The following is a 27,420-nucleotide window of genomic DNA, read 5'->3' on the forward strand; positions in this document are numbered from 1 at the left end:
GTCTTTGAATTACTTCCTAAAACATGGAGTCTATTTTATTTTTAGAATGCACATTTCTTAAATGAAACGAAAAAAAGACATCACAACTAAATTCAATAATTTCTAGTTTATTAGCTTACAGGCCTATTAGTTTATAACAAGTCAGGTTCAATGCCTAGAAACCCATCATTTATTAATGGGAAGCATTATTCAGATTGTCTTTAGAATAATCATCAAAGATTTTAAAACCATATACACACAATACATAATAACCGTTTGCAGCACTAATTGACAACAATAACAACTGAATCATAGTCCTACAAATAACAAGAAATAAAATGGCTGCCTCTAGAATGATTGTAGCAATCAGGAGAACACAAAAGAGTTCTACTGTCAATGTACAAGTGTTTGAATGTAAAAAAAAAATGGATTATGAATAATAATGTAATATAATATATACAAAACTGTTTTTTTTAAATGTACTAATCACACAGCAACTTTAAAACTTAGTCAACAAGAAAGGCTTTTAAAAAAAAAAAAAAGCCAAAGAGTGCTACCTGGTCGTGCGGTTTGCACGCTGGACTGTCGTTCGGATTTATTGACGGTCGAGGGTTCAAACCCTGCCCGCTTCCATCTCCCGTAGTCCTGCGGGAGGTTTGGACTAGGAAGTAAACTATCTTCAACTCTGAAGGAACATCCGAAACATGTAAAACATTTTACCAAACATTTACCAAATATAATTTGTAAAAAATAAGTATTAAGCAGATGTTCACTCAGCTTGTTTGGTTTCTTCAGACTTATAAAATGAGAAGCAAGACAAACTAAATGTAAATAAAACAAACCAAAAAGCAAACATAAAAAAAAAAAATTAATTAGAGGTCCACAGAGGACATTTTTGTTCCCCCCCCCCCCCCACACACCTTTTCCCCTAAAATTGTAACAACAGTATGGCAAAAAAAACAACAATTGTTTCATGATTTTCCTATGATTAATGTTTTGTATATTTGAGAGTGCAAAAGTCAAACAAAAGCATAAAATAACATGAACTCTTTTCAATAAGAGGTAGAATCAAGGTGATAGTCCAGCCAGCGAAACCAATGTTTTGAAGAAGCAAGTTTTATCCAGCAAAACTTGAGTTTTTCTAATGAATGGAATAGTGACAAAACTATGTGGCCAAATTAAACAATTATAATCTGGACATGTAATACAAATGTCAAATGCCTTAAGACCAGTTCCAGACAAATGAAGCAATGTGTGTGTTAAAATAAATAAAAGGATCTATACAAAGAAATAAACACTTACAAATGTATGAAAGAAGAGTAATAAGACACAGAAAAACTGACATAAAAAATTCATTAGTAAAAATCAATAAGATAATGTAATATACAATATTTAACTTTTTTTTTTCAGGTTATGTAGTAATAAATGTTTCTATGACAAAAATTTTTTTTTTCAGATTGAGAATAATTCAATTTAGAGATGATGACAATGAAAATTGATCTATTAAAAAAAACAAAACAAATTTAAGTCTCAACAAAAAAATTTTTTTTTTGTAGGACCAAAATGTATTTCTAATAACTAGAGGCCCCCCCCCTGAAAAGAAAACTTAAATCTATTTTTTTTCTTTCTGTTCTATCAACATTTTAAAAAGCCTACAAGTTTGTTTTTTTGGCCTATGAAAAGTTGGACATGAAATAAAATCATGCATTGCTTAAGAAAGATGTGGACAAAACTCACAAGGAATGATTTAGATCAGCGCTGCCCAACCTTTTCCAGCCTGAAGGCTGAATTTCTAATACAGGTCATGGGCCACATTTAAAAACAAAATGAAATTTGTCTCTGCAGTTTGATTATGCACTATGAGCAGAAGCTTCAAAAGCCAAACAGCACTGCACCATGGGCCAGATATGGCCTGCAGGCCCTATGCTGGGTATCACTATTTTGGATTTTGGATGCATACATGCTTTTAGGAATGCAAAAATAGACTTGAAAAAATGTGCATCTATTTTTATTCTTATCTCGGAATGACAATAGTGGTTACCATGTTATAAGATACATAAAAAAAAAAATTAAAAAAAAACGTGATATGTTAATTTTAAATTATTTTTGATATTTTAAAGATTTGATAAAATATTGTCATTAAATAAATAAACTTGAGCTAAACAAATAAATGTAACATTAGCAAAGATGAAAATGAGGAGAAAAGAAGCAAAGAAAACTGCCAATGAAATCATTGTTTGTAGTTATTTAGGAGGACTTTTCCCCTCTTGAAAACATGCACTGGCTGAAAATCCTTTTCATATTGGCTGTTAGCAATAGTCATCAATAAATACTATTTTCCTGTGCTTTAGCTTATTACCAATATGCAATAGTTCCTTGTACATTGGCTAAGCCAATATAGCTACACTAAGTGCAGCAATCGGCCACGCAAACCTTGAATGCAATCAGGTTTTGAAAATGAGTCACCTTAAAGTTCAAAGGAAATTAAAGGAAATGCTCATTTTTTTTTAAAGAGACAAAAGTTCCTAGTGGCTGGCTAATTAAACAGAGCTCCCAATAAGCAAACAATGCCCAAGTGGACTTATTAGATATTTGAAATACAAACTACTGCACCTGGTTAAAATTCATACTGATGAATTCACTCAGTTTAATTTTTATTGTGTGTTTTGAGATCAAACACACACACACATAAAAAGTTGACTATTTTCAATAAAAAAAAAACAACAAAAAACTAGCAGCTCTATAATCACAATTGAAACTTGTAACCAACTTTTGAAGAAGCCTATCACTAACTTCATCTTTTAACATACAGTATTTATGATTAACAGGTTACCTTTGTACAGAGTTTGAGAAAGTAGGCCTCAATTTTGGTAGACATTTATGTTTTTTCAAATACAATTATAACAAACTGTCTGTTTGTTTTGTCAGCATTGAAATAAAGGTCATTCCAACTGCTACATATGCATGTGAGACGTGGAAGTCATCTGTCAAAATTAAGAAAAGACTAAATGTGGCTCATCAGAGATGGCTGAGACGGATTTTGGGAGTCAGTTACACAGATCGGGTCTCAAACAAGGAAATGCTATGCCGAACTGGGTGTCAAACACTTAGTGAGGTTGTGACTGAGCGTCACATGAGGTTTGCGGGACATGTTCTACATCAAAATGAATTACTCACACCAAGAGTTGCGATAACATGGAAGCCAAAACGTGGAAAGCGCAAACAGGGACGTCCTCGTATTACTTGGCGACATACCTTCATGGAGGATCTCAGAACAGTGGACACCAGGTGGGAGGAGGCTTCAGACATTGCCAGTGACAGATCTTTATGGAGACAGCTTGCCGCCCAATGCGCCGAACGGCGCGGGAGGACCTAAGTCTAAGTAAGTAAGTAAAGAACTCTCTCAAGTCTAATCAATAAAGGTTAGGCTTCAGTGATACTTTGTTGACACTCTTTCAAGTCCAATGGCTACTTGACATCTGAAGGGACATAGCAGCTAGAAGCAGAAACTTTTGAATTCACTCAAGAACCTGAAGCTACAACAAATGGCTTTTATTTCTCCAAGGAAAATTTGATGCACATTTTTGAACTAAGTTTAATACTGATAGATAAAAATATGTATAATTGTCTTTTTATTTATAATAGAAGAGGGGAAAAAAATCAAGATTTTACTAACATCCTACAAGATTGGCTAACATCTCATTCTACCAAGAAGCAATTATTTCATACAATTTGACTATTAGTTTTTGACAATCTTCTTAGCATTTCAAACTGTGGTCAGGCCTAGATGTACATGTGGATGGTAACTTCTTTGCTGTGTCTTGAGTATTCTAACAACTAATTTCAACTAACCAAATGAACACAGAGGCAATGCCAACAATATAATGAGACAATCAAGTGTGTTGGCGGTTCAAACATTTAATCTAATAATGAAGGGAATCTGTCTGTCATCGCTGTCACTAACCAAATAATTAAGTCCAAAACTTCTTGATAAACAAAACTTGACTGTCTCCAAAGACACTAGCATTATGAACTGTTTTCATTTCATATCGAACTCTTTTGTTTTTACTATGACATTATTGTCATTATATAAAACTTACTCAAAATACACAAAACAAAAAAAAACTTAACTTTTATCTGCCTTATTTGATATTGTAAACAAGTGAAGCCTAACAAATTCCTTTGACATATCACTATAGAAGTAGTGAATTCAGCACTAAATGTTAAGACACAACAAAGAGCGTAGCAATAAAATACTCATGAGAGGAGAATGCCTTACAATTTGTGCTGATGTTAGAAATAGATAATTCTAAATCAAAGGAAAATATAACATTCCATAGCTTAAATGTAAACAAGAACAGGAAGATAATCCAAAAGTAAAGAAAGAGAAAAACAAGTGAACAAAGAGAGAAAATAAATATCTTTGTTTAGAAGTATCAGTCAATGCCTTTAGACAATAGAAGGAAGTTAGTGCATAAAAAAAAAATTGGTCTCATTGGAGAGTCTGGTACAAAAACTTTTAAAACAAAGTGCAATGAGAGACAAAAACACTCATGCAATTTCAGACAGCCAGGCACATCACTGTTGAATGTATAATTTGTGACATCTTGCCAATGTTGTAAGACTTGATACAACTAACAATTTGTGTTATTTTTGAACAAAATGACTAGTATTAAAATGTTGTTGATGGTATAATCTATTTCTGCTGTTGGAGCTGATCTCTGAAGATTTGGTATTAATAATTACCAGACATATAAAGAAATTATTTCAGAAGTGAAGCCATTTAATAAATGACATATTGAATAGGATTCCCTAAGATGAAAGAAGTAATAAAACTACATAGTGGGGAAAGTGACTACAGAGATGGCCTACTTATAGGTCAATCACAATGAATTGAAGCTAGACTGGGTTTAGCATAAGGAAATAAATCATTAGTGCAAAAGTTAGTTCACTTTAAAAATAAATTAAAATATTTAGCAAGCATCATACACTTAGGAGCCCTTCTTCACAGGCCCACTTAGTTTTATTTCCAAATGTTCCCACAAACATCTGATGATTCTATCATTGGCTCTATCCCCATATGAAGTGCCACCATTCAAAATGATCATATCCCCACAGGTGTAGTGGATCCAGTACTAATTATAAAACTGATCTACAATGATTTTGGTAACTCATTGAAGTTTAAATATTATTGACTCCCCTGATAAAACTAAAAAAAAAAGGTAGGGGGTTGAGGGGGATTTTGGAAGGTAAATTTCATATGCACAAGATTCACATTGACTTGTTCAAATTGATTATTTATACTAGAAACAAAAAAATAAGTCTATGTCATAATTGTACATTATCTAAGAAGCAAAAATCAGAGAAATGGAAAAATGTGTGAAAATCACTAATATTTGTAGCATAATTTAACTAAATACATTTCAAAATTAGAATCTAAAGGTACTAATGTCCTTTGATCAAATCTCATTTAGATCAAAATAATTAACAATGCAATTTTTAAAAAAAATCTATTAACCAGTAAGTAGTTAGTTCAATTGAAACAGCTGGCAGTTTTAGAAAGGATGAGTTCACAGAACTGTTAGAATGGACATAAAACAACAAAAATTAAAAAAATACTGCTCATCCTCCTCCAGACAATACATCAATGGCCCAGGGTTAGCTTTGAAAAGTTATTCTAGACTTGTATAAACCATTGACAAATCTGATATAAAATGACAATTTTTCATTCATTGATTTAGTGCATGCTTTTATTTAGTTTAGATCAAGTTTCTATTGGCAGAAAATGCACAAATTTGCCATCATTTTAATATGATTTTCCCTAATAGCAATCATTTTACTTTTTCTATATGTGACAAGCATAATACAATCAGGATATGGTGAGGTGATGCTTACATAAACATTTAAAGTTTTATTATTAGTATAAGATAATTAGAATCATGCCACAAAAAAAAAAAAATTACATATTCGCATCAATGCAAAGAAGATGAGCATAAGTAGGGAAAATCAAAACTCTTTAGTCTTGATGTATCAGTGGCAATGACAGACAGTTTGTGTATGGTAGCCAAACTAACTAAATAGCTTATTCTAAGTGTAAAAATATACAATTAAAGTTTATTCTAAGTGGGAAGCGTGGTCCAGAGGCTAAGTACGCTTGAACTTGGCTACCTATGAAGGGGGCTCAAGGTTCGACACTTGACTCAGGCATAGTTGTGTTTACTAAGCGCCTAAAGGCAGCACGGAAAACCTTCTCACAGATACCCCCTCACTGGTCAATGAATGAGATTGGACCATAGCATTATGAGCATGCTATAGGCATGAAAGTTGCACTATATTAAAGCAATAATTTATTTATTTATTTAAGTGTAAAGATATAAAATTAAGACATTTTCACAGAAATTCTGTTTCTCCTGACTTGCTGTAGTGGCGACATGTCAATTGTTGAGTTTTTTTTAAATTGAGATTGTTACATGACTTCAATTCAGATTTAAACTGAATGCATTCCATGAAGGTCCTCATTTCTAAAGATGGTGCACAATGATAAATGAATCCGTTTATGTGCAATTGATGGTGGTCTCAGACCAAGAGCAGTGAAAACATTGGTTTGATGCACTGGTACATCCTCCAAGTAATGCAATTCAAAGATGCTGTCTTTGTGTTTTAAGATGTTTTTGTTATAGTGAAATTTTGAATCCATGACGTCACAGGACTAGTTTACTGCTTGATTTAAACAAATGGCAAAACAGCGTAAATGGTAGTCTATCCAACTTGATGGATGTCCAAACAAAACAATGTAAATGGTTGTCTAACACACTAATTGTAAGTGATAGAACTGATGACTTCTGTCTGGAGGAAATAGAACTAAGAGAAAAACTACTACCAGTGTGTACTAGTTTCTAGAGATCTGGTTTTGTGTATAGTTGATGAGACAGTCATGTCAGAGCATTCATCAGAACTTGAACTAGTTTCTGTATCACATTTCTAAAATGAAATAAAAATATAGTTAGTAAGTGAAGCAGAATTAGAGTTACTTAGAGCTAATAGTGAATAATAAAAAATATTTGAAATTATTCATACTTTTTATATACAGCTATTTGACTGCAGAATTACTTAAATTTTTCCAAGTTTACAGAGACAGCAGCTCATACATTATAGACCTCCCCCACCCCGCTGCTGATGGGGCAGATAATGAAAAAAAAAACTACACTTGAATTGACTGGCAGAAGAGACAGATGTGATTAAATATCCACTGTTGAATCTGCATAACATGTAGTTCGCAATCTCAGAGTTTTCTTGAATCAACTGTATCTTTTGACCCACACATAATTCAGTTCTGTAAGCATCTCTGTCTGCAGCTGCACATATTGGGCAAGATTCTACCATATTTGACAAGTGTGTCAACAAAAAAGCTTGCTTTGGCATTCATACTTTTCTGGCTTAACTAATAAAATGCAATGCAAGCATGTAAAACTGATAAGCTGCAGTGAATTCAGAAACAAAACAACATGAGATTCTGTACACTCTAGCATACACTTGATTGGCTTTCTGTGAGTACAAGATCTACTACAGGGTGGTCATACTTTGTCATTTTTGCATTTAGAACAAAGATATGCTCTTGAACCTTAGTGAACTGATCACTCCATGTGACCCTCTAAGAGCCTTGCTTTGGGCTAAACACTTCTAGTTTTGCCAAGTTTCTTCCTCAAAAGTTGAGGTTTTTTTTTTCAGTGCATGCAAGCATTGACCTTAGACAAGCAACATGCTTCATTACACTCAAAAAGAAAATTTTGACTTGTCTGCTCAAACCTTTTAAAAAATTGGTTTGTCATTTTAACTTTTTTCTTTAAGCCATGTTATCACAACACCTTGAGCCTACATTATGTGTGTTAACAGCGCTATAGAAATTGAAGATTTTTTTTTCAAATGATTTTGTTCTACTAGATGCGCGTCTTTCATGCAATAGATAAACCTTGGAGGCGTGAGGCCCCTAAAACCACAAGGCCCTTGGCAGTTACCCACACCTTGAACCATGCTGGGGCAGATGATATAAAGGTCGCCTTGTTACTATGACAGATGGTTAACAAGTGTGTTAAGTGGCCAGCACAATGACCAACTGTCTTCTGTTTAGAAGCCAAACACTCACTCTGCCACCATGCCCCCAAACCTATACTTTAGCCCTCTTAATTTTCTTTTCTATAACCTGAGGCAGTGTTTGCTTTTAAACTCTCTAATTAGCTGCATGAATGTTTACCTTCTTTTCCCCCACATTTCTTCTATTTTCTTTTGAGCAGTACGCTACAACAGACATAGCTGTACATCTTTTTAAGGAAAGTTTTCATGAAAGAGAAGTAGAGATGGCACAAGTTAGTATATCCCAACCTTTCACATTTTAACATGTGTTTTTACTTGAGGAAAAATATGCAATATATGTTCCAGGCCATTTCAGTGTAGCCTCTTGATGTTCAGAGATAATGCCTCTTTCTATTTTATTTAGTTTTTCAAATTTATTTATTAACAACTGGTTGGAGTGGAAAGTAGGGCTGCCTAGTCATGTGGTATGCGCCCTGGACAGTTATTCCAATAATCCCTGGTTCAAACTTTGCCCGGTGCCATACCCCATCGTCCTGCAGGAGGTTTGGAAAATAATCTTCAAATTTGAAGGTACATCCGAAACAAACAAAACTAATAGTTCCTACTTACTTCAAATATTCTGTCAGGGGAGTTGACTTTATTCTTCATCTTCCTGACAGTCTTCTGCCTGTCGGACAACCCATCAGGTATATTTGTAAACTTTGTCAACTCTGCTTGTAAATTTTCTGCACTACCTGTAGACAACAAGCCATTATCACCACTGCCATCTTGATGACCAGAGCGATTGCTAGTCATGTCCTCCTCAGACAACACACCTTCAGAACTGAGAGTTGAGAGAGACTGACGACAGGGAGGGTGGCTACTTGATTCATCATCCTCACTAATGTCTCCTACTTCTTCTGAGCATGAATCTTCAGAGTGCTGTGGGGACAGTTCAAAATGGTGTGATCAAAACATACAGTTGTCATTTAGTTTGAAGTTATAATTACTGTGGATGAACTTATTTTTTTAACATTTGTCTTTAAACCTAATCTAAATTTTTCTTTAAACCTAATCTAAATTTGTCTTTAAACATAAAATCTCATCAGTTTTCTTCACAGATTTTATCTAAAGAGAAGAACTGACTCTCGTGTGGAGATTTTGATCTCCCATCGAGCGCCTCCCCAGGTGGCGGATAGGGGAATGCCCTCCAGATATGGTGGGTACCAGGGAAATAAAATACCCGGGGTGGACCAAAATCTAACCTGCTGCCTTGCAGGAAGTGGAGGGATCCACAAAAGCTAGGGCACCTTACCCGAAAATAAAGGCAGCTATCCAGAGAGCTGAAAGGGGCAGCCCCCCAGATGGTTATGCACAGGGCTAACAACTCTGTCATATAAAAAATACTGTTACGAAAGCTAATACACACAAGAAAACCTGGACAGATCTCAACGGAAAACGACCTAGGCCTGGAAAAGGACATGATTTTTGTTTTGCGACATGGAATGTGCTAAGCCTTTATAGAGCAGGTGCGCTAGCCCAACTTACTGAAGTGTTAAAGAAATATAGGATACCCCTTGTAGCCCTAAAGGAAATCAGGTGGAAAGACTCGGACATTCTCAGAACCAAGGAGTATACTATATTTTATAGTGGTGGAAGCACTAACAACTTAGGTACAGGTTTTGCTGTTAAAAAGGAAATGGTAGGTAATGTCATTGGATTTAAACCTGTAAGTGATAGACTCTGCTCACTACGTTTGAAAGGAAAATTCTTCAACATATCATTTATCAATGTTAATGCCCCTACTGAAGATGCAGATGATAACACAAAAGAAGCCTTCTATGATGGACTGGAAAGAATTTATGATGAAGCACCAAAGCATGACATCAAAATAGTCCTAGGAGATTTCAATGCAAAAATTGGAAAGGAACCAGCATTCAGACCAACAATTGGCAAAGAAAGCTTACATGAAGAGACCAACAATAATGGCATAAGATTAGTGGATTTTGCATCAGGAAAAGGAATGTCTATCAGCAGCACAAAATTCCAACATAAGAATATTCACAAGGTAATCTGGATCTCACCTGATGGCAACAGCCAGAATCAAATAGATCATATACTCATAGATAAGAGACATGGATCAGACATACTAGATGTAAGAAGTTTCAGAGGAGCTAATGCTGACTCAGACCACCAACTAGTAAAAGCTAAACTTAGACAAAGAATAAGTACCATACACAATTACCAAAGAAAGAGAGCACAGCAATATGATAGTCAAAAACTCACAAAGGATCCACTTGTTGCAGAAACTTATAGAATGGCACTCCAAACGCAACTGACAACATTAGAAAAGGACTGCGAAAATAACATTAATGAGCATTGGGAAATAATAAAGCATGCTATCAAAAGAACAGCAGAAGAGGTAATTGGACTTAAACAAAAGAACGAGAAAATAGGGTGGTATGATGATGAATGCAGACAAACTATAGAAGAGAAGAACAATGCCCGAATGATAATGCTACAGAGAGAAACCAGAAACACTAGACAGCAATACAATGAAGCAAGAAGAAGGGCCACAAAAGTTGTAAGAAAGAAAAAACGGGAATGGGAAAAGTCCAAGATTACTCAAATAGAGGAACTAGCAAAGGAGGGAGACATGAGAGGAATGTATATGAAAATTAAAGATGAAAAGAATGGATTTCAAGCTAGATCACACATGTGTGAGAACAAAGATGGTCAGCTTATTACAGAAAACAGCAGGGTCATTGAGAGATGGGCTGAATACTTTGAGGAGATCCTAAATACCACTGAAGATGGAGATAATGGAGAATATAAACTGCCACATGGGGGACCAGATCCCTTAGTGAACCCTCCAACACTAATTGAAACATCAGAAATAATTAGGACCATGAAGAATCACAAAGCACCAGGAGAGGACCAAATCACAGCAGAACTAATTAAATATGGAGGGAAAGACTTAGATTCCCAAATACACAGACTAATATCAAGAATTTGGGAAGAAGAAGTAATACCAACAGAATGGGAAACGGCTCTTATAACCCCAATACACAAAAAAGGATCCAAGTTAAAGTGCTGTAATTACAGAGGAATCTCTCTACTAAATGTGACTTATAAGATACTGTCTAGGCTTATAACTAAGAGACTTGGAAAATATTCAGAAGAAATCTTAGGTGACTACCTAAGAAAATACCAAGAAAATAATATACAAAACCATAATAAGACCAGCAGCAATGTATGGAAGTGAGACCTGGACATTGACAAAGACATCTGAAAATTTACTTAACACTTGGGAAAGAAAAATTCTTAGGAAAATCTATGGTGCCATACAGGATGAAACAGGGTGGAGGACAGCACTAACCATGAGTTATATCAATTATATGAAGACCCACCAATAGTGAACGAAATAAAAAAGAACAGACTACGTTGGGCAGGTCACCTTGAAAGAATGTCAGATAACAGAGGGGGGGAAAATCGTATACAGGCATAAACCAAAAGGCAGGCGACCCAAAGGCAGACCCTGAATGCGATGGATAGATGATGTGGAAGCAGATCTGAAGCAGCTTGTGGTTAGGGCGTGGAGACGAAAGGCCCAGGAGAGATCTGAATGGAAGGATGTGTTAAAGCAGGCCAGAGCCCTCCATGGGCTGTAGCGCCACTGGGATAGATGGATGGAAGAACTGACTACTAAGTAAGTATGGCTTCTTAGAACTAGGAGGTAATATGCTAAATTTCTGAAGAAAATATATATAAAACAAAACTAACCCAAGACTTATAATTTATCTAAATTATATTAAAGATTTTAAAAATATTTCATCAAATAATTTCCTGGCTCAGAAAGTGGTCAAAACATTTTCTAAGTTGGCCCAGATTGTTAACAATTTGTCTATTGCAATCCCAAGCTAGAGCTTATAAAAATAATGAATGATGATAACTAGAACAAAGTATTATGTGAATGAAATCTTACTTCACAGAAACTATCTGATATAAACTTTTCACAGGTAAATTATAAGTGAGTCTGGTGTGAATGTACATTTTGGTTTTCTATAGTTAGAATGTTTTGTTTGAAGTAATGCACAAATTGTAAGACAAGTGTCTTTACAGATAACAAAGATTTTTATTATTATTTCATATCCACTGTACATTGAACACTAAAACATTTGGTAAGAAAATATAGAATGTTTCATTTCTGACAATTTTTCTCACATAGCCAAATAATTGTGAGGTGGAAGGAAGCATCATCTTTAGGGTTTAATCCACAAAAGTGAAGGGGGGCAAGAGATCCTTTTTAATACCACCAGTTTGGAACCAACACATATGAGAAAAGGCTCGACCCTTCAAAAGTCTTCAGAACAGGCAGCAGATCAACTCCAGCAGTAGCTCTAAATTCTGACAATCACAGCCCTTAAACCAGACAAGCATGCAAGAACCATGTAAGCCACAGCTCATTGCTATCCCCAAACAACCAACTAGCATATCACCAGTTAGCCTGCAGAGGCCAGAGACTGTAAGATGTTTCACAATGTTAGCTCTTTTCAAAACATTCAAGAGGGTAAACTCCCTCAAGTTACCAGAAGGCACCAACTGGAGTTTGGCAGGCAATGTCCCCCATAGAGGAAGAAAGTAAATTTGCATATATTGCAAATACAATAATTATTCAAAGGAAGTATTTGAAAAGTCATGGCAATGGATTTAATATTTAACAAATTAATCTTGATTTCATATTTTCATAACTCATGAGGAGCATTTTCACCTTCAGTTTTTTTTTATTTCAAGTGTTGTTGTTTTTTACAAACCAGATGAAATAAGAAAAATGATACAAACATACAAATCTATCATCTGTGATTTTATAAGTATTCCACTAACAAACCATATAGGCTGAAGATAAAAATTCATACGAGGCTGTATAACCTTACAGACTTGAGTCTGTTTAATCTGACCGCACCAGGAAATGATTATTTTGGTGCTAATAACTGGCTGGTCCAATTACACGGTGACTGGTTATTTCATCCCTCTCACTTTTGGTCAGATCATTCCCAATTAAAAATGTTTTTAGTCATTGTATAATTGTGTTGTTAAGGGTTTGCCTTTAAGCACTCATTTCATATAATATATAAATATTCTTATTTAGAATTTTTTTTTATGTTTTGAACATGTTATTATAGTGTTTATAGTTCCCCCTATATATCGTAATGCAGGGTTTGTATTTAGTTATATAGTTTCTGTTTGTTGTAGGGATGTCAATATTATCCTGTGCATATTGCGTGATGTAATGACAAAAGGCCAAGGCGTGGTGGAAGTGGGGAAAATCTTTTTAGAAATAGAAGTACAATTTGAATAATTATGATCATGCCACTCTGCTCTCATAAATTATCATCAAAGGCCAAGGTGTGGTGGAAGTAGTGTAAATCTTTTGAGAGATGAGAATAGTTAGAATACTTATGACCATACCGCAGATAAAGAATCACCTGACTGCCATCTTTCACTTTATCTTTCATTGTCAAACTTTTTTTCTTAAATATGTGCGTGTCATTTCAAACCCTATTATATAACATTTTATTTATTCTAATAAACGCTGACTTCAAGACATATGCAACACTGGCCGAGAAACTAGGAACAATGTACAGCAATAGGAATCAAAAGATCTTCTTCTGTACCTACTATCAATAGCCTATCTTATTGATTTCAATTAACAAGCAAAAACAATTTTTATATTGACATTATACTTTATTCTTATTTATTAATGTGTAATTATTATATTTATTATTATTATACTTATAATTATTATATTATAATGTGTAATAATAAAAATAAATATATGAAATATTGTTAATTTCATACTTTTTACAATTATAATTTGATGGATTAGAGAATGAAATGAATAGCGGATGAAATGACCATGGGATGAAGTGACCTGGAACCAATTAAATGATTATTCTATGTGATACAAGAACACTTTGGCACTTCAGTCCTGATTAGTGGACTGGTGTTTAACCTTCAGTTCAATGAAATTTATATGGTTATGTCTTTTATTATCAAGATGGGGATTATCACCGCTGACACTGTGTGGAATAAATAATTGAGTCATGATCAAACTACAACTTTGGAAGACTCCCACTGACACAGTGTGGATCAAAGTAACAGGGAAGTCAGGATTTTACTAAGATCAGTGTAGATAAGACCTATATAACTACACAACAAAAATGGTCATTTAACATTGATACAATATTTTACTATACTAACCTTTGTATTTCTAAACTTCTTCGGAGCATTGGTCTTCTCTGGTGACTCATTTCTTTTTTCTATTCCACTTTGGAAACAGTTGGTCTCTAAATTTCCTAGCGTATTGTATCCTCTAATGTTTTCATAACTCCTTTCTCCATCAAATCAGATTCAAGAATCCTTCTGGAGGGGCTTCTATTCTTCTGTCCCCCCAGTTTCAGGTCGGGATGAGAGGTCAATATCCGGAGAGGATTTTTCACTCATAGTTTCAAAGTTCTGTTTTGGGCTGGACAGAGGGGATAGGTCACATGTGCACTCCACATCTGCACTGACCTGGGATGAGCGTTTCTGCTACAAGTAGCATCACTGCAGCCACCATCACAGCCAAAGCAGACATCATTAATGTTATTGTCTTGATAGGATGAAGAGTTCTGTTTTGATGCTGGTAAGTGTTTACTTACAGGTGAGTGTTTTGAGATTGGCAAGTGCCTGGTGGCAGAAGTGGATGAGTTTCTGCTACAACACTCCTGACATTTCTTCATGTTGTTTTCCATATGAGTTAACCTTGTCTCTTGGCCATCAGCTTCATCTTCACTTCGATACTCCCCGATTGCAGTGGCAGGTCCCAAAAATTTAAATGTCCCAGGATAGGGTGCATGGTCAGTAGGATGAAGCCCTGCAGGGTTAAGTTTGTCTGATGTTTGGGTGTCCAGTGATGCTTCATATGTAGATTGAGATTTGAGCAGAGGTAATGTCTTTCATAGACCCTCTGCTGTTATTCCGACGATGACGAGACTTTCTGGTACCCAATTTCATAGGAGACGGTGGTACCAGCTCAGAGCTAGTTGTCATGCTCCCTTCTGTGTTTTTCATAGAGTCTGGCCTAAAGTCAGAAGAGAAATAAAAAGTCTTTATTTTTATTATCTCATCTCCATCTCTTGTTATTCATCTTTTAAAAACCACATATATATTCTAAAATTAATTTCTTTTTTTCTTTTTCTAAATACCATTTTCATATTGTGACATATACAAATTTGATATGTCAAACATTTATAGTTTATGGCAGGTCATTTATCTATACAAAACTCAGCCTGTGCATCTTAATACCATTTGGTGAAGATATTCTTTATGATTGCTAGTTAATATTTACTTAACAGTGTTATAGATTACAAGTCTTTCCAGTTCCTCAATTAATGACCCTTACTTTGACATTATGTCTACCTTGTCATTTCCCTCTGTAAGACTGTGCCTTGTCATTTCCCTTTTTGTCCATAAATCTGTCTCTTTATTTCATTCTATACCTAAATTCTATCTTTTAATTTCTCTTTATGCTTTATATCTACATGGCCAAGGATCCCTTGCAGTATGATAGTGGAGTGTGAGCTATAGATTGTGGATATAAAGATACACTCACACAACAAGAAAATTTACTTACGTCGTGACTTCAGACCCTGACCTATGTGTACATTTTTTACCAAGTCGATCTAACTTTTCTTGAGCTTTTATGATTGGTCGAACGATACTCTTTCTATGTTTATTGTATAAAGTCAGTTGTTCTCGTCTGATAAAAAAAAAATTTCATGATTAAAATTCAATGTTCGCCATGATACAAAATAATCATACAGAAAATATCAACATCATGCATAAGTAACAAGAGATAGTCTCAAAAAAAAAAAAAAAAAAAAATGAATGAAGAGCTGAAAATGATCCAAAATTATTTTATATAACTTGAAATCAATCTTGGGTTCAAAATTAATTTTTAGCATTGAACTTACCAATACTGGGCCTGATTTAAATAAGATATGCACTTCAAGGACCCAAAATCATGTAGTCATGTTTTTTTTTTTTTCATATTTTAACCCAATAGCTTCTATTTCCAGTTAGAAAAAAAAAACTTTCAAGGCCCTAATCAAAGAGGGATAACCCTGAATCCTAAAAAATAAATATTTTGAAAAAGTAATCAAACTTAAGATCTAATACTAAATAAACAAACAACTTTAAAAAATAGAAAAATATGTCTAGTTTAAAAAAATATATACTTTTAATACCTTTAGAATATAAAAAAAGCTTCAAAAATACTAATTTTCTCTTGGGGGAGCTACCACCTTCTACCAAGCGCGTCCCCAGGTGGCGGATAGGGGAAAGACCCTTAGATATAAGGGTTAGCTGTGAATAGCAAATAAACAGCTGAGGACCAACTGGTTTGCAGTCATGGAGGATGAGGTGAAGTATTCCAGTGGTTAGAATATTTACTAAAAACATCTGAGAAATCCAGGGAAATGATTGCAAAAAGCAAGTATAGGGCGCTCTAACTCTAAACCCGGGTAGATGAAACCCGTTAGCTAGGGATAGCAGTTCATTTAGGAGAGAAAACTCAGAAAATAAACACCTGCTACCTTGCAGATGATCTTGGATGATCAAAGGCTATGGGAGCACACCCAGAAAGAAAAGCAGGCTGAAGTCGGAGTCAATGGGCCTCCTGGCGCATAACACATTGACAAGCAACTTCATCTATGTTGGAGTTCAGTAACGATTCTAATAGATGTGGCGTCCTGCCGCGCAGGTAGGGGGCCGGGCTCTCCCCCTCGAAGGAGCCCACACAAGCGAGCTGGTGGTTCTTCTATCTCTGCCTGTGGAGCCAGGAGCAGGGACAAGAAAGTAAATACTACTGGCCAACACTCCAAGACCAAAAGTCTAAAAATCTTACAATGGAACGCAGAGGGCATCCAAAAGAAAAAAGAAGCTCTAAAAATATTTCTGCATGAGAAAGAAATTGATGTAGCTTGCATCCAAGAAACTCATTTGAACAGTAATCTTCTTTTCTCCATTAGAGGCTACACCTGCATCAGACAAGATAGAGAAATCAGACCCAAAGGAGGAATCCCCACCCTCATTAAAAATGACATCCCTACCACAGACATAACTATGCCCAACTCCTCAGAATCAGAAATAATGGGAACTAAGCTAATTCTCCCAGATGGAAATATTTATCTATTTAACTGCTACTTCCCACCAGACAAGGAAATCGAGATTGACCACATACAAATACCTGACCAAGAAGACTGTCTAATCTTAGGAGATATGAATAGTCACTCTCAGAGCTTGGGATACCCAGACCTAAATGCCAGGGGAGAAGAAATTGAAGAATGGCAAGCAGAGAACAGACTTATCTTGCTTAATAAACTTAAGGATAAACCAACCTTTTTCTCAAGAGCCTGGCTAACATCAACCACTCCAGATCTAGCCTTTGCAACTGACAACTTATCCAAAAAGTGCACAAGAGAAGTTGCAGACCAGCTAGCCACCAGTGACCACAGACCCATATTGATCAGTATCGATACCTCCTTCAAAATATCAGAAAACTCCACCATCCCCAGATGCAACTACAAAAAAGCCAACTGGCACCTATTCTCAAAGCTCACAGACCTATACACAACTTCAATAAACTGCAAATCAAACCAGGTTAATAAGTCATTCTCAGCTTTCTCCAAAGCAATCCTCCTAGCAGCTAAGGAATCTATTCCTAGAGGAGCAAGAAAAGATTATATCCCCAACTGGTCTGATCACCTTCAACAACTCCACAATGCCACTATTGAAGCCAGAAACAGTAGAAGATAACCCTTGTAGAGAAAATAACATAAATCTAAAAGCAGCTAACGCAGTTTTCAGGAAAAATTACCTTTCCGCCATGAGGAAAAGTTGGCATGAAAAAAGAGAACAACTAAACGTATATAGAGATGGTCACAAACTCTGGCGTATAGCCAAATGTCTCAACCAGGAAGAAAGCAGAACAACTCCTATAGTAATAGAAAAGGACAACAAACCCCTGAAAGGCCAAGAAGCAGCAAATGAATTCATTAAGTTTTTCCAAAGCGTAGGACAAATACAAATTAATGAAAGTAGAAATAAAGATGTAAACTCAGAAATCCCAGATAAAATTAAAGAAAACAATCCAGCTTACTCCTTGGGAATGACCACTAATCTTAAAATGAAGGAACTAGATCAGTGGTTCCCAAACTTTTTTGTCTCGTAGACCCCTTGCCATGTTTTCTGGTTTTCCCGTAGACCCCCCTGCTTAAGTTATATTAAATTTTTGAAAATTCATCAATTTCAAATTACAAATTTTTGTTTAAAATAATTTCTAACCAGTGACACGAGGAGTGACTAGGTTATTAAAAACTACATTTTAAGTTGAATTAATTTTTAAAAAATAAATTTATTCACAGAATTCAAATTTAAGCCCATTATATAACAGTTAATACGTTACTATCACAATATTCATTTTTTTAATGTTTTGCAAGCTCCCCATCCATTATGTTTCATATAGGGATTTCTTGTTTTATGAAGTAGTTCTTCAAAACATTAAATATTAATGTGCCTTAAGTATCATAGTAAAAGTTTTCACAAAGAGCAGTTTTTCGTGGATTTCTTCAGCCATAATAATTTGAATAAAAAAATACATCATTACCAGAGAAGGTTGACTCAGCCAGCTGTTGTTTGCAGAAATATGTAGTTTGCAAAGACTTACATAAGAAGAAAGAAATATTTGACTATATTCCAACAGAGCTCAGAAATTTAGTGAACTCTTCTACAAATCCATTGCCCTAACAACCAATGTGTCAGAGTTTGCATGGATGGTTCTCAGAAAGCCACCACAAACGGAGGAGCTGGAATACTCATTGAATGGCCCAATGGAGAAAAAATAATTTAAAAATTAAGTTCATTGTAACTAATGATCTCTATGACAACCACAGAGAAGAAATAGGAGCACTGGAGCTAACAACTACCATGCTAGCGAATTAGCCAAGTTGGCCAAACAGTTATTTTTTTTCTTGACCAATATAAAAATAGTCCTTCAAAACTTGACAAACTATGATGCCTCCTAAATGAAACAACTCATGATGCCTGGACGGATGTTCGGTGGTTACCTTGCCTGCTCGCATCTCCCGTCGGGAGATTTGGGCTAGGATGTAATTATCCACATAATCTGAAGGAACATCGAAAAGATTTTGTACAAAACATATTGTGTGACCTTGTAAAGCTCAACAACAGCAAGAACACTGTTCTCCAATGTTTATACAGAACGAAATAGAAGGTTGACACACTTGCCAAATGTGATAAAACAAATACACACTTGAACATCGCACTCTATCAGGAAGAAAAGAAGAAACTTATAGTGAATTGTAAAAACGAGAAATGGATAAGCTCTCATTCGATAATACAAGACAGATGACATCTATTATAAACTATCCCGATAGGACCACCTTTAATTTTTCACATCAGAACCGTACACATCATAATGAGAAAACATATGTTCCGGAAGCTCAAAATTGGAACCATTGAAATTTGCCCTTTTGGAGTGTCACCAGAGAATGCCGACCATGTCTTCACAATTGCATTCTTCATCAAGAGGCCCAAGACAAAACACCGCCACAAAACCCAAACATGAAATTCTTTTAATGATATAAGTTTGTTTAAGAGTTTTTACAATTTCTTCAACGACTGGTAAAATCAATAATTTGCCTATCGTGTGAGGTTTTCAGTATTTTACTATAATCATCATCCCAATGTCAGGTCAAAGAGAGATTTTGTGGGTGTATTCTGAACTTTCATTGTTTGAAAGTTTTGCAAACTTTTATCTTTTTATTAGGGTGGCATCTTCTCAAATGATCCTCCAGTTTAATTGGTTTCATAGCATCATTAAAAAAATGGCACATTAACACTCGCTTGTTTGACAGGGAAGTAATGAAGTTCAATTTCAAATACTTAAGGATGCACAGTCTACATTTCTTTTTTTTAAAGTTATAATAAGACAAAACTACACTATTAAAATCTAGTTCTTAAATTAAATAAAACAATTTTTCATTCAATCAGCAGGATAAAAATTTTAATGATTTTCTAAGGTACAAATCATAAATGTGTGTATGAAAATATTCCAACTGTCAAAATTAAATTCACGACATGCTGAATTGAGATTCTTTATCATAGGCCCCCGTGCACATCTCATAGACCCCCAATTTCCTTTTTAACTTTCGTAAACCCCTTGGAAGTCTTCGTAGACCCCTGGGGGTCTATATAGACCACTTTGGGAATCACTGAACTAGATGCATCCCTAAAAGTCCTCAAACCAAAACAAGCCCCGGGCTCGGACAAAATATCAAATGACATGCTTCTTCACTTGGGTCCTCAAGCCAAAAGAAAACTGCTACAAATATTCAATGCTAGCTGGAAATCTGGCAGAATTCCAAACATCTGAAAAAAGCCATTATGATCCCTATACTAAAGCAAAGCAAACCAAGAAATAAACTGGATAGCTAGCTGGCTGGCTTTAGAAAAGGCATATCAACAGAAGATCAAATCGCCTTCATCACACAAGAAATAGAAGACGGCTTTCAAGAAAAGAAACCAACAACAATTGTGTGGGTTGACTTAGAAAAAGCATTTGACAAAGTCTGAGAACAAGGTCTCTTGCTCAAGCTAATCCAGCATCACATATCCCACAGAATATACAACTGGATAAAGGAATATCTAAATAATAGAAAAGCCTTAGTTTGCATGCAAGGACAAAGAAGCCACACAGTGGGTATAAAAAATGGCGTCCCCCAAGGAGGAGTCCTATCCCCAACACTTTTCCTAGTATTCATAAACGATCTAAATCAAAACCTACCAAGAAAAGTTAAAAGCAGCATGTATGCAGAAGACCTTGCCATAATTAGCACAGAAGAATATGTAGGAACATCGAAATTTCGATTACAAGATGCTCTTGATAAACTCAATAATTGGTCCAAAGACTGGGGCATGTCCATCAACACAAAAAAGACCACATATACCATATTCTCACTGTCAACAAAACAACAAACAATAAAATTAACATTAGATAAGGAAGCTTTAGAAAAAAATGACAGCCCTACTTATCTTGGAGTCACCTATGACCCAAGACTAACCTGGAAAAACCAAATAGATAAAACACAGAGTAAAGGCATCCAGAGACTATCCCTCTTGAAAAAATTAGCTGGCACAGATTGGGGAGCTAATCACAACATCCTGAAAAAGACCTATACCAGTTATGTAAGACCTGTATGGTGCCACAGCATGGGGCTCAGCAGCCCAAACCAACCTAAGAAAAATAGACAAGGTTCAAAATATTGGTCAAAGGATAATGACAGGAGCAATCAAAACAACACCCATAAGAGCTATGGAGGAAACCGCTGCCCTGATCTCTCTGGATGAAAGAAGAGAAATAAAAATCCTTTCCCAATTCACTAAATTGGAAACCTTGAAGAAGCACCCACTCAGAACAAAAATCCACAAAACTGGCACAAAAAAACGTCTCAAAAGAACCAATTTCATACAGGAATCTCTAAGCCTAAAAAAGAAACACCAACTTGAAAAAATTACTCTGGAATCCTCGATACACTATAATGAATCTCCACCCTGGGATGAAGGCCCTCTTCTTACTATAAGGGACCATATTGAAAACATAAAAAGAAAATCTGATTACAGACCAACAGAGCTCAAGGAAATAGTGAACTGTTTTCTACATACCAATTACCCTAGCAATCAGTGGATCAGAGTTTACACGGATGGCTCATCCCATAAAGCCACCACAAATGGAGGAGCTGGAATACTTATCGAATGGCCAGATGGAGGAAAACTAGAAAAATCCATTGCAACTGGAACGCTCTCTGACAGTCACAGAGCAGAAAGGGAAGCACTAGCACTAGATGCTACCATGCTAGCAAATCATCCAAGTTCTCCTCACAGTCAGATTGTCTTTCTAACAGACGCGAAAACAACCCTCCAAAGCTTGCAAAACTCTGATTCCCCTTATATTAAAAACCTCAGAACAGCACTTACAAAGCTCAACAACAACAGCAAAAAAAACTGTTATTCAATGGATACCAGCTCACATACAACTAGCAGGAAATGAGAAGGCTGACACACTCGCCAAGAGTGGGAGAACAAACTCACAAGTAAACTCTGCACTCTATCCAGAAGAAATGAAGAAATTAATTGTAGATAAAATAAATGAGAAATGGACGAGCTCCCATCCAAATCACAAGAAGATGACGCTTACTATAAGCTATCCAGACAAGACCAACATCTAATCTTTTGACTCAGGACCGGACACAACAGAATACAACAACAAATGTACCAGAAGCTCAAAATTGGAACCAATGAAATCTGCCCATGTGGAGTATCACCAGAAAATTATTATTATAGCTTTTATACAGCGCTACTTTCATGCTTATAGCATGCTCAGAGCGCTCTGGTCCAATCTCATTTGTGGACCAGTTGGGGGGGGGGGGTATCTAGGAGTTGGTTTTCCGTGCTGCCTTTAGGCGCTCAGTTAACGCAACTCTGCCCAAGTCGGGTGTCAAACCTCGAGCCCCCTTCTAGGTAGCCGAGACAAGCCAAGTTCAAGCGCACTTAGCCCCTCGACCACGCTTCCCACAAAATGCCGACCATGTCCTCCAAAACTGCTCTCTCTACCAAGAGGCCCGTATAAGACATTGACCCCAAATCACCCCAATAGAAAGAAAATTATATGGAAACCACTGCGCAGTTCATCTCTAGTCATATGAACATTACAATATAACAATGAGAACAATGAAGAAGAACTCATTTTCTCAGGTGGGGGCTTATACATTGGGGTTTATGGGCCATTTCATTTGAAAAATTATTTAAACAATAAAAATCTTCCAGATTTTACTAAAAATAGAATCGATAATCTTCACAATGATTTATAGTCATGCTTGCAATGAGACTAGGAGAAATCTTCTATTTAAAAAAAAGTTTAAAGCAAGTAGGCCTATATTGAAAAGGGGATTTTAGAAACGTTCTACAACAGTTTATGACAACAATGACAGGAGAAAACGTTTCAGATTGCAGAAGGAGCTAATGGGTTAATTATAATAACAGTTTATCTTAGCATAAATTCTAATACAAAACAGAAAGTGTTTTACAAATTATATATTTTACATGTAAGGAATATTCTACCTTAAAAATAAGATAAATATTCAGCTAAATTTTTTTTCCAATGTGCAATATTTATATTCCAATATTTGGGAAACACTTATTTAGATACATCTATAATAGAATATACTGTGCTTATGCTGTGGTTCATACAAAACATCTATATCAATAGTAAAATAGTAAGGCTTTCCAAAGTGGTAGTATACGCAACATTAAAGTTATTTTACTTGTATCTAAATGTGCATCCATTGAAAAAGAACATTTACAACAAAAATTAACATAAATATAATATAAATAAATATAACTGATATATAATCTTAGTAAAATTTAATTGTACAATATAAAGTAATTTTATTAATACTGCCATAAGAAAGTTTAAAAAAAAAAAAGGACCAGATATGTGACTGCTCCTTGTCAGCAATTGGTGGGAGAGAATTAGACAAAAGCCCATAGCCCAAGACATCACAAAGCCAAAGTGGAGCTGGATAGGACACACCCTGCGAAAACCAGCTACCAATGTTGCAAGGTACGAACTTGATTGGAATCCGCAAGGAAAGAGGAAAGTGGGCAGACCCACGCAAACCTGGAAGAGGTCAGTCATCAGTGAAGCTGAGGGTACTTGAATGACAGGCGAAGGAAGCTGCTCAGAACCGAGTTTAGTGGAGAGTTTGGTGGTGATTGTGGCCCTATGCTACCCTGGGAGTGCACAGGAATAAGTCAAGTCCTTGTCAGCGGGTCCTTTTGTGATATGGCCCACAGGTTGAGAAAAGCACCCCTAAAACATTGTAAAGCATGACTAACATTAACACCAAAGAACATGTCCTTACTTGATGAGCTCCCGTTCTCTCTTTTCCAGTTGCAGCATACAAGCTGTTAATTCCATATACAAATTGTTAGCATGCTCCAACTTGCTTTCATAATGCTCTCTGACATCCTGTGCATGTCTAAACAAAATAATTAACATATTGAAACATAACAGTTAACACTTCATAGCAGCAAATAATGGAAATATCCAAATTTACTATATGTTTAGTCAAAGTCTATATAGATACAAGTCACGGCATGAGATAATTAAAAATATAATTGTCAAGTCTATTATGTCTTACTTAAAAATAAAACAAATTACTTAAAAGTCAAATGAAAAAAAAAAATTCAGTTGCGTAAATAAATGATCTTAATTTCATGAGAAAGAAAAAAAACCCAAATCTTCTCCATACAAAATACCTTAATTCTTCTTTTCTTCTTTTTATAAGCTCTTCTTCTAGCTGGAGTAAGTTGGAACCTTCAGCTTTCATTTTTTGGAAATTTTCACGAATCTCTCTCCTCCAAATTTCCTAAGCAAAAAAAGGTTTAAATATTTTCTTAACATTTTTTAATATATATAGTAGAAAAAAAAATGTATCATGAAAAAATATTTAGATAGGAATTGGTTCACTTTAAGAACTAATGACATTAGAAGATAAGCCAGAGCTGGAACAGAAAGGAGTTAAATTTGCTTTATTTCTGCATTAGGTCAAATTATTTCAACGTCATTCTTGGTCAGAATAAGAAGTTTGAATAGAGTCTGAAAGATGGTCACCATTACTACCATATAGCAGCAGGGATACTTGCAGTGTAAAAGCTTTTCTCTATCAGAGTGTAAAAGAAGGCTAGAAAATAAGAGGCTGTCTCTTTTTTTGTAGGAAGAAAGGTTAAGCTTTGCATTGGTTGAAAAAAAGTTTTTTTTAATCATTCAAAGCACAAGTTCACTTTAGCATTGCTATCACACAGCTACATTAAGTACAAAGCCAACTTCTGATGACAAACCAAGATGCTGATACTAGAGTAATATCAATTCTTTGTACCCACCTAGGAGAAGGAAACTTCTGAATTGAAACCTCTGCTGCCTTGCAGCTATACCCAATCATGGGAAAGGTTTCGAGAGTTGACCCTGAGAAAAAATCAGGAGACTGCAGCTGTGTGCGAATTATCTTCATTGAATATACCGTAGATCTAGAGTCTAGATCTAAGTCACTAAAATTTGCTGACTTTTCGCGGCAGTATGCGAATTATCTTCACTGGATATACCGTAGATCTAGAGTCTAGATCTAAGTCACTAAATTTGCGGGCTTTTCACTTCTTTGTGCTAATTATCTTCACTAGACTCTAAGTGATTTAGCGTAAATCTAGAATCTAGCATATTTCTAGAGTAATCTAGAACATTAGATGTATCCATCCATCCCAGTGGCGCTATAGCCCATGGAGGGCTCTGGCCTGCTTTAACACATCCTTCCATTCAGATCTCTCCTGGGCCTTTCGTCTCTATGCCCTAACCCCAAGCTGCTTCAGATCTGCTTCCACGTCATCTATCCATCGCATTCGGGGTCTGCCTTTGGGTCGCCTGCCTTTTGGTTTTCGCCTGTATACGATTTTCGCCCCTCTGTTGTCTGACATTCTTTCAAGGTGACCTGCCCAATGTAGTCTGTTCTTTTTTATTTCGTTCACTATTGGTGGGTCTTCATATAATTGATATAACTCATGGTTAGTGCCATTAGATGTATCAAGATCATTAAATTGACTAAAATTCACTGATTTTTCATGTTAGGTGCAAATTATCTTCACTAGATCTAACTTAGATCTGAATCTAAATACTATTACTAGATACTAGCTAGATCTAGAAGATTAACCGACTTTCCACGCGAAGTCACTCTTACACTTACAAGAAGATTTTAGGTGAGGGAGGGCCCGGAGGGGTGTAGCCTACAAATTAGTCTGGTAATTGCTCTAATTATAGACAATAGTCACTAGAGACTAGATCTAACGCGTCTTTAGTGGTAACAATAAATTGGGTAAAAATTTTAGGAGAGTGGACAAAATTTTAGGAGACTTTCTGCAATTTTTAGGAGAATTTTAGGATTTTTTGAGACTTCATTTTTTAGGAGATTTTAGGAGTTTTTAGGAGTGCTATGAACCCTGATTTCTACAACTAGACTAGACTTGAGACTAGTTACAGACTAGTAATATTTAATATGATTATGAGGCTAGTAGTAGTACTACTAGTACTACTCACTCACAGTACTAGATCTAGTCAAGTTAACGTCTTGAGTCTCTTGAGCTCTAGAGTGACTAGAGGGCTAGTCCTAGTAGGCCTACTAGACTAGTACTCCGAGTAGTACTCAGTGTGTAGTAGTACTATTAGTAGCACTCTTAGACTCTAGTCCTAGTAACTAGATTCTAGATCTAATCTAAATAAACTAAATACTAAGTAGTAAACTGTAAGTAGATCTAGTAGTAGTACTACTAAGTAGTACTACTTACTTACTTACTACTAGTACTACGGTCAAGAGTTAGATCTAGTCTAGAACTTAGAACTAAGAAATAAAGAATACTAGATCTAGAGATGTCTAGAACTTAGAACATGATAGATCTACCTGGAATCTACCAGATTCATTTAAAATTTAAATATTAGAATCTGTTTACTAATTTCAATTGCAAGAGAATCAACAGAATCATCTAGACTTGATATATAGATCTATGGGAATTTGAAATCTATCAATTTTCCCTCAATTTCTACGTCAAACATTGAGTGTTGCCATTTCCGTGATTTCAAAACAAATGAGTTGACTGTATATGGCTCCTTTTGTCTCGAAAGGCAATGGATGCGCCCAAGTGAGTCACTGGTTTTGGCTTAATCTTGAGACGGGGCAGAATCTGGTGTGGCTAATCAAGCCAATTCTAGAACGGCAGACTTTGCCACAATTCGTACATGTGTATGCCTCTGATTTAGGGCTAGCAGACAGGGCAGCTTTCTTTTTTTCCCTCTTGATTAAAGCCGCTTCAATTCTTTTGTTCTCAGCAAGGGTTGTCCCAGCACGCACAGTCTGTCTCCATGCACTCCGGTCTTTGGCTATGTTTTCCCACATACTTTCACTGATGCCTGAGGCTCTCATGTCTCATGAGTTGACTGTACGTAAGCTTAAAAAAGTTTTTTTGAAAAGCCACGAAATCAAATAAACTAAATTATCAGTTACCAAGGATATTTTTCAGTTTTCTGTAGCTCTATTCTTCTTACATAGATTCTAGATTTATGGCGCAACTAGATCTAAATCCTCCCCACCCCCATTTTTTCCCCCGCGGAAACGCTTCAAAGACCAGCTTAGGCGTCAACTTTCCTTG

At 35.7% G+C, this 27,420-nt stretch overlaps 1 long non-coding RNA gene across 1 annotated transcript; it reads right to left on the reverse strand.

The window, feature by feature from the left end:
• Nucleotides 1–23,684: 23,684 nt before the first annotated feature.
• Nucleotides 23,685–26,822, reverse strand: LOC129926743 (uncharacterized). Its single transcript, XR_008778464.1, has 3 exons — nucleotides 26,676–26,822; nucleotides 24,490–24,599; nucleotides 23,685–24,209 (listed from the first exon to the last, which is right to left on the reverse strand). It is a non-coding gene; the product is annotated as an uncharacterized LOC129926743 (long non-coding RNA).
• Between the last annotated feature and the right edge of the window lie 598 nt (nucleotides 26,823–27,420).

The sequence above is a fragment of the Biomphalaria glabrata genome, chromosome 6 (genome assembly GCF_947242115.1).
Source record: "Biomphalaria glabrata chromosome 6, xgBioGlab47.1, whole genome shotgun sequence".
Lineage (NCBI taxonomy): Eukaryota > Metazoa > Mollusca > Gastropoda > Planorbidae > Biomphalaria > Biomphalaria glabrata.